Raw genomic sequence first — 7,823 nt, 5'->3', positions numbered from 1 at the left:
CACACTGGCAACGTCGCCTGAACATAAAAGACGCACATCCCAATCCAATCTGCTGACTGGAGTGGGCAACGCAGTTGAGGATCATATTTTATTTTCAGACAAAGATTCTTTTAAATGGATTTAATTAAATAATACCATTATATTGAGACATACAAAGACAGGAATGTGTTGATTGATTAGTGTGAATAAAAAATGTTTACTACAGCACATTTAAGGCGGTGTCATTTAGTCAAACTAAATCTAAATAAGTAGATAGCGATTGTGGGTCTATACTGCTCCTACATGGTGTAACAATACATCATGTAGATGTATATAATGAACAGACTAGGTCTATACTGCTCCTACATGGTGTAACAATACATCATGTAGATGTATATAATGAACAGACTAGGTCTATACTGCTCCTACATGGTGTAACAATACATCATGTAGATGTATATAATGAACAGACTAGGTCTATACTACTCCTACATGGTGTAACAATACATCATGTAGATGTATATATTGAACAGACTAGGTCTATACTGCTCCTACGTGGTGTAACAATACATCATGTAGATGTATATAATGAACAGACTAGGTCTATACTGCTCCTACATTATTATATATTATTATGTGTTATTTATTTCTCCTTTATTAAACCAGGTCGGCCAGTTGAGAACAAGTTCTCATTTACAACTGTGACCTGGCCAAGATAAAGCAAAGCAGTTCGACAAAAACAACAACACAGATTGAATTTAAATTTGATGGAATGTTAACTTTGATTGTCTTCAATGAAAATGATAGACCTTTCAAACATGGAATGCAACGTTGTATGAAACATTATTGTCAAGTGAATTGATGTCTACGGTGTCAAAGAGATTGATAGTTGGGAGTGTTGAGTGTGTTGATATAACGGTAATAATGTCAAAATCCCACTTTTAACAACCATCAGAATTGGTTAAAAAAAAAGTTATACCCGAGTAGTGCAGCGGTCGAAGGTACTGCATCGAAGGGCTAGAGGCATCACTATTGTTCTGTTCTGTTAATTACTGATGTCCCCTTTAAGAATGGAGCACCCTTGGTCATGCGCAGTGTTGTTCTATGTTATTCTGGTACTAACTGATTCCAGTAAAATGTGAAGCTCCAGTACCATTCTTGTATTCAGAGTCTTTCTTATTATATAAATAAGTAATAAGAGCTAAGACACTACAATGGCGACGAGGATGATTACCTGCAGTGTGCATCACGAATGCATATGGAGATCGTAGGAAGAGAGGAAGATTTTGACCCTGTAGCACAACAGCTAGCAAGCAGTGACGACGAGGGGAGAGCTAACGAGAACGAGGCGGCAGATCAAAGACCCGTGGAGCCGGAGGTAAAGAAAATGGCTAGCATCGGAAAAATAGATGTGTTTGATGACACGCAAGAAAACTGGGCAACTTACATTGAACGACTGGAACAGTACTTCATTGCAAACGACATTGCTGATAACAAGAGAGTACCAGCGTTGTTGAGTTTAATTGGCCCAAAAACGTACAGTTTGCTAAGAGATCTGACTGCCTCTCTGAAGCCCTCAAATAAAACATTCACAGAGATTGTGGAGATATTGCAAAATCATCTATCACCTAAACCACTCCTCATCGCGGAACGTTTTCGTTTCCACAAGATAGATCAGAATGAGAATGAGGGTGAGGGTGTTAGTACATATGTAGCAGAGTTGAAGAAACTGTCTGAACATTGCCAGTTTGGAGAGAACCTAAATGACACATTAAGGGATAGATTTGTTTGTGGACTGAAACATGAACACATTCAAAAACGTTTGCTCACAGAATCAGATCTCACGTTTGCAAAGGCTGTTGAAATTGCTGTGACTATGGAAATCGCGACGAATGATGCATTTGAGTTGCAAAGTAAAAGAAATACTGACATATCACAAACTTCCCTGCACAAGTTTTCGCGCAGCCGACAGCGCCCCCGTGTGGCCGACAAATGCAACAGGTGTGACAGAGATGGTCACAGAGCAGAGGACTGCCGTTTCAAAGACGAAATTTGTCACAAATGCAGTAGAAGGGGGCACATTCAAAGAGCATGCAGAGCAAAATTCAGTCACAACAGGAAAACTGAGAAAATTAAAGGGTCTGTGAATGCACTAGCAGAGAACAGTGGCAGTGATTCAGATGAACGATTAATTGATACAATGGAGTTAAACACAGTGACTTCTCCCAGCAGTAGCATAATATGGGTGACACCAGATATCGAAGGCAAACCCCTCAAAACGGAGCTGGACACAGGATCTGCAGTGTCTATAATTTCCACTACTGTCTACAATGAGCACTTCAAAGCTATCAAGCTGAGAACACAAATGTGTTGCTGAAGACCTACTCAGGAGAGAGATTGAGCCCAATGGGGGCGTAGCAGGTCAGAGTGCGGTATGGGGGGCAGACACAGCAGTTACAGCTGTATGTGGTGCCTGGAACTGGCCCCCCATTATTTGGCAGGGAATGTCTTTCAAAAATAAAGCTGAACTGGTGTGATTTGAAAATGCTCCACACGTTCCAGTCCAAAGAGAAAGACACAGACCAAACACTGGAACACTTGCGGGAGAAATACAACACAGTTTTCAGTGATCAGATGGGAACAGTAAAAGGCTTCACAGCAAAACTTGTACTGAGAGATGACGCAACCCCAAAATTCTGCAAAGCCAGATCGGTTCCATACTCCCTGAGACCAAAGGTGGAAGCGGAAATCGATCGCTTGCAGGATACAGGGATCCTGACGAAAGTGGACAAGCGAATGGGCCACACCCATAGTTCCTATTGTGAAGAAAGACGGGTCTGTTAGAATGTGTGGGGACTTCAAGGTAACTGTGAATTCAGTGTTGCATGTGGACCAATACCCCTTGCCACGTCTGGAGGACATCTTTGTTGCACTAGCTGGTGGGAAACACTTCAGTAAAATTGATCTGAAACAGGCTTACCTGCAGCTACCGTTTGAAGAGAGCTCCAAACAGTACCTGACAATAAACACACACAAAGGTCTATACAGGTATAACCGCCTGGTTTTTGGCATCGCATCGGCCCCAGCCATTTGGCAACGAACTATTGACCAGATTTTGCAAGGAATCCCAGGAACCCAGTGTATCCTGGATGACATCATAACAGGACGCACCGACAAAGAACACCTGGCTAACCTGGAAGAGGTCCTGAAAAGACTGAAAGAGTATGGTCTACAGGCAAACTTACAGAAGTGTGAGTTCTTCAAAGACAAGATTGTCTTCTGTGGACATGAAATTGACCGCAATGGATTGCACAAAACACAGGACAAAATCGAGGTAGTGGTACAGGCACCACGACCACAAAATATCACAGAAGTGCGATCTTTTGCGGGACTGATCAATTACTACAGAAGATTCCTCCCAAACCTTTCAGCAGTACTCCAGCCTCCAAATCAGCTCCTGGAAAAGAATAGGACATGGCGGTGGACAGAACAGTGTGAAAATGCATTTCTGGAGGCAAAACGGCTCATCACATCTGAACAGGTCCTGATGCATTACGACCCTGAACTGCCAGTGAAATTGGCTTGTGATGAGTCCCCTTATGGCTTAGGGGCCGTCCTTTCACACACACTGAAAGATGGGTCAGAGAGGCCAGTTGCATTCGCGTCACGAACATTGAACGATACAGAGAAAAACGACTCACAAATCGACAAAGAAGCACTGGCGCTAGTGTGGGGCGTCAAGAAATTCCACGCATACCTATATGGCAAGCGTTTCACACTGGTTACGGATCACCAGCCGTTGCTTTCCATTTTCAGTCCAAAGAAAGGCATTCTGGCAATGACAGCAGCCAGGTCACAGCGATACGCCTTGTTCCTTGCCAGTCATATGTATGACATTGAGTTTAAGCCGTCGTCCCTCCACACAAATGCAGATGGATTATCCAGACTGCCGTGTACAAGAGAAAGACAAAGGAGTGTGGATGCAGTGGACATTTTCCATACCGCTCAGCTTGAGGCACTACCGGTCACAAGCACAGTTATCAAACAGGAGACAAGGAAAGATGTGACCTTGTCAAAAGTGTACACCTACACCATGTCAGGATGGCCAGCTACTGGCAGAAAGGAGCTGACTCCGTATTTCCAGCGGAGAAATGAAATTACAACGTACCAAGGATGTTTGATGTGGGGAATGAGAGTCATGATACCCCAGAAATGCCAACATCAGGTTTTGCAGCAACTACATGAAGGTCATGTTGGAATTGTCAAAATGAAGCTGCTCGCAAGGAGCCACTTCTGGTGGCCAGGTCTGGATCAACAGATAGAAAATATGGCAAAGAACTGTAGCGGATGTTTGGAAACCCTTCACATGCCTGCTCCTGTCCCAGTCCACCCTTGGGAATGGCCCACAGAGCCATGGCAGAGAATTCATGTGGACTACGCTGGTCCCTTTGAAAAGCACATGTTTCTGGTTATAGTTGATGCCCATTCCAAATGGCCAGAGGTGTTTTGCACTGACTCCTCCACCTCAGCTCAGACGATAGAGTGTCTCAGAACAACGTTTGCGCGCTTCGGATTGCCGCTGCAGCTAGTAAGTGACAACGCGCAAGCTTTTGTAAGTGACGAGTTTACAAGATTCATGTCAGTAAATGGAATCAAACACTCAACCTCAGCTCCGTACCACCCTGCCACCAATGGGCTGGCAGAACGCTTTGTGCAAACCCTAAAGCAAGGACTCCGTGCAGCAAATCGAGACGAAGGGACTTTGCAAACAAAACTGGCCAAGTTCCTGGTCTCCTACCGAAACACCCCACATGCCACGACAAATGAAAGCCCAGCCGCACTGATGTTCGGGAGGCCTCTCCGCACACGGCTGGACATCATGAAGCCTAACAGGCGTAATGAAGTGCTGAACAAACAAGCCAAGATGCTCTCCGGTGGCCGGGAGCGCCATCTCCAAACAGGACAGGAAGTGATGGTGCGAGACTACAGAGGAGGAGGGAAAGGGACAAGAGGGACCGTACATACACAAACGGGACCCAGAACTTACCAGGTTCAAGTGAGCCCAGACATAATGTGGCGGCGTCACATTAACCAAATGCATTCCACAGAAAACAGCACAACAATCGAGAGAGAACAGGCACAGAGAGCTCCTGAGTGACACACAGGGAACTGTAGAGGGCGGTGGAGCAGTAAAGAGACCCCAGGCTGAAAGAAGGGAACGTGTTGATGAAGGTGCTGCTATAGCAGAACCTATAAGGGAGCAAGCACACACTGAGGATGTTCAGGAGCCTCCAGACAATCCTAGGCGCTACCCAGAACGAAGGCACCGTCCACCAGACAGACTGGACTTATAAACAAACAAACAAAAACTAACTGTTCAAGTTCAATTTAAAAGATGCAAAATAACTACAACAAGTTCTGGGAAGTGTTTCAGTTGTGGTTTGGTAAAAGTAACTCTGATTGTATAAGAGAGGGAATGTTCTGTTAATTACTGATGTCCCCTTTAAGAATGGAGCACCCTTGGTCATGCGCAGTGTTGTTCTATGTTATTCTGGTACTAACTGATTCCAGTAAAATGTGAAGCTCCAGTACCATTCTTGTATTCAGTCTTTCTTATTGTATAAATAAGTAATAAGAGCTAAGACACTACAACTACAGACCCGGTTTCGATCCCGGACTGTACCACAACCTGCTGTGATCGGGAGTCCCATAGGGTAGCACACTACAGGCCAATTGTTGACCAGGTTAGGGGAGGGTTTGGCCGGGTGGGGGGGGCTTTACTACTCTAGCGAATCCTTGTGGCGCCTGCAGGCTGACCTCGGTCGTCAGGTGAACAGTGTTTCCTCCGACATATTGGTGCATTTGGCTTACGGGTTAAGCGGGCAGGTGTTAAGAAGCGGTTTGGCTGGTCATGTTTCAGAGGACGCATGACTCGACCTTCGCCTCCTGAGCCCGTTGCAGCGATGAGACAATATTTGTATTTTTTTATTTTACCTTTATTTATACAGGCTTTTCTCATTGAGATAAGATCTCTTTTCCAAAAGAGACCTGGTCCAACAGCAGCAGGGGGAACAACGTTTCAGACAAAACAACCTACGTACACTAACACAACATTAAACAAAGCTATAAACACACACACACACAGTACAACAATTTTTTTTATTACGTTAAAAACACGAAAGTCTTGACTAAAAACAGCTGTCCTAAAAACAATTACACCCTTCTATACATCGATCAGGTGTTTAAGCTCCACCAACGAAACTAGATCATCAAATTTTTAAATGTTCAGGAGAGAATTCCAGGACCACGGAGCTGAGTAACAATTTCTACAGTGACCTGTTCTAATTTTTTATTAGAAGCAAATGAGAAGGGGACCGTAATTGATATTTATTTACCGACCTGACAAAAAAAGAACAGAGATAAAATGGCATTTTACCCAACATGGCCTTAAAAAATCAGTGTATACAAGTGTTTAAGCCTACGCAAGGTCAATGACGACCAGCCAACAGCACTGTAGACATCACAATATCGAAATTGTGGAGAAAAAACAGGGATAAAATGATTTTTAAAATGCCGAAATTGGTTGTTCCCCCACCATTTACAACAACATCATTGAGCACCATCACTATCTTTCCTTCATGGATCTCCTGCATGTTTACATATCTGACATTACTCATCTCATATGTATATACTGTATTCTATCCTATTCTACTGTATCTTAGTCTATGTATTACTCATCTCATATGTATATACTGTATTCTATCCTATTCTACTGTATCTTAGTCTATGTATTACTCAACTCATATGTATATACTGTATTCTATCCTATTCTACTGTATCTTAGTCTATGTATTACTCATCTCATATGTATATACTGTATTCTATCCTATACTATTGTATCAGTCTATGCTGCACTGACATCGCTCGTCCATATATTTATATATTCTTATTCCATTACTTAGATTTGTGTGTATTAGGTATTTGTTGTGAAATTGTTAGATATTACTGCACTGTTGGAGCTAGAAACACAAGCATTTCGCTACACCCGCAATAGCATCTGTATGTGACAAATATCAATTGATTTTATTTATTATGAAGGTCACTTGTGTTCCCGTGTGGCTCAGTTGGTAGAGCATGGCGCTTGCAACGCCAGGGTTGTGGGTTCATTTCCCACGGGGGGACCAGGGTTCAATATGTATGAACTTTCCAATTTGTAAGTCGCTCTGGATAAGAGCGTCTGCTAAATGACTTAAATGTAAATGTAAAATGTACTTTTCTCCACTCATCTTTTGACATTGCTTATGCATATTGGGTGGCCTAGCTGCTTCCAGACTATGTCAAAGGCCCATCCTGGTAGATCTGAACCCAATGCAGCTTGGAGTGCTCAGATGACAGAAGTCACATTTAGGTGCCAAGTGTAACTGAGGCCATAGATGCTCCATATCCATTACTTTGAGTGTTTTATATAATATGACAACATGTGTTTCTCTGTGTTGCAGGGGCAGTCAAGAAATGGAACGGCAAGGCCACAGAACATGACATAAGCAGAGCTGTGGGAGACCACCTCAAGCCCCTGGTGGTGTTTACCACTCCACCACACCTTCAGCAGGCTGGAAAAGTGGGATTGATCTGTTTGATCCATGTGTTAGTTTCAGTTTTCAGTATTTGAATCCTTTAACATATTGTTGATTTCAACAAATGGACTGGGTTGGTTGAAAAGTGATACTAAACAAACATACCATAGTGGAAGACATACTGAATTTACACTAAGATGGACCAAGATATGTTTTGCTTTGGCAAGAATCTGTTGATTTGGTCAGTCAATGGGTTCATTTGTTTTGCAA

General features: G+C 43.1%; 1 pseudogene; it reads left to right on the top strand.

Annotated features, from left to right (window-relative positions):
* Window positions 1-2,519: 2,519 nt before the first annotated feature.
* LOC129839049 (uncharacterized protein K02A2.6-like) lies at window positions 2,520-5,743 on the top strand (annotated as a pseudogene).
* Window positions 5,744-7,823: the final 2,080 nt, after the last annotated feature.

This window comes from Salvelinus fontinalis, chromosome 40 (assembly GCF_029448725.1).
Source record: "Salvelinus fontinalis isolate EN_2023a chromosome 40, ASM2944872v1, whole genome shotgun sequence".
Taxonomy (NCBI): domain Eukaryota; kingdom Metazoa; phylum Chordata; class Actinopteri; order Salmoniformes; family Salmonidae; genus Salvelinus; species Salvelinus fontinalis.
The sequence above is the reverse complement of the archived record's forward strand: the minus strand, read 5'-3'. Positions and strand labels throughout refer to the sequence as shown.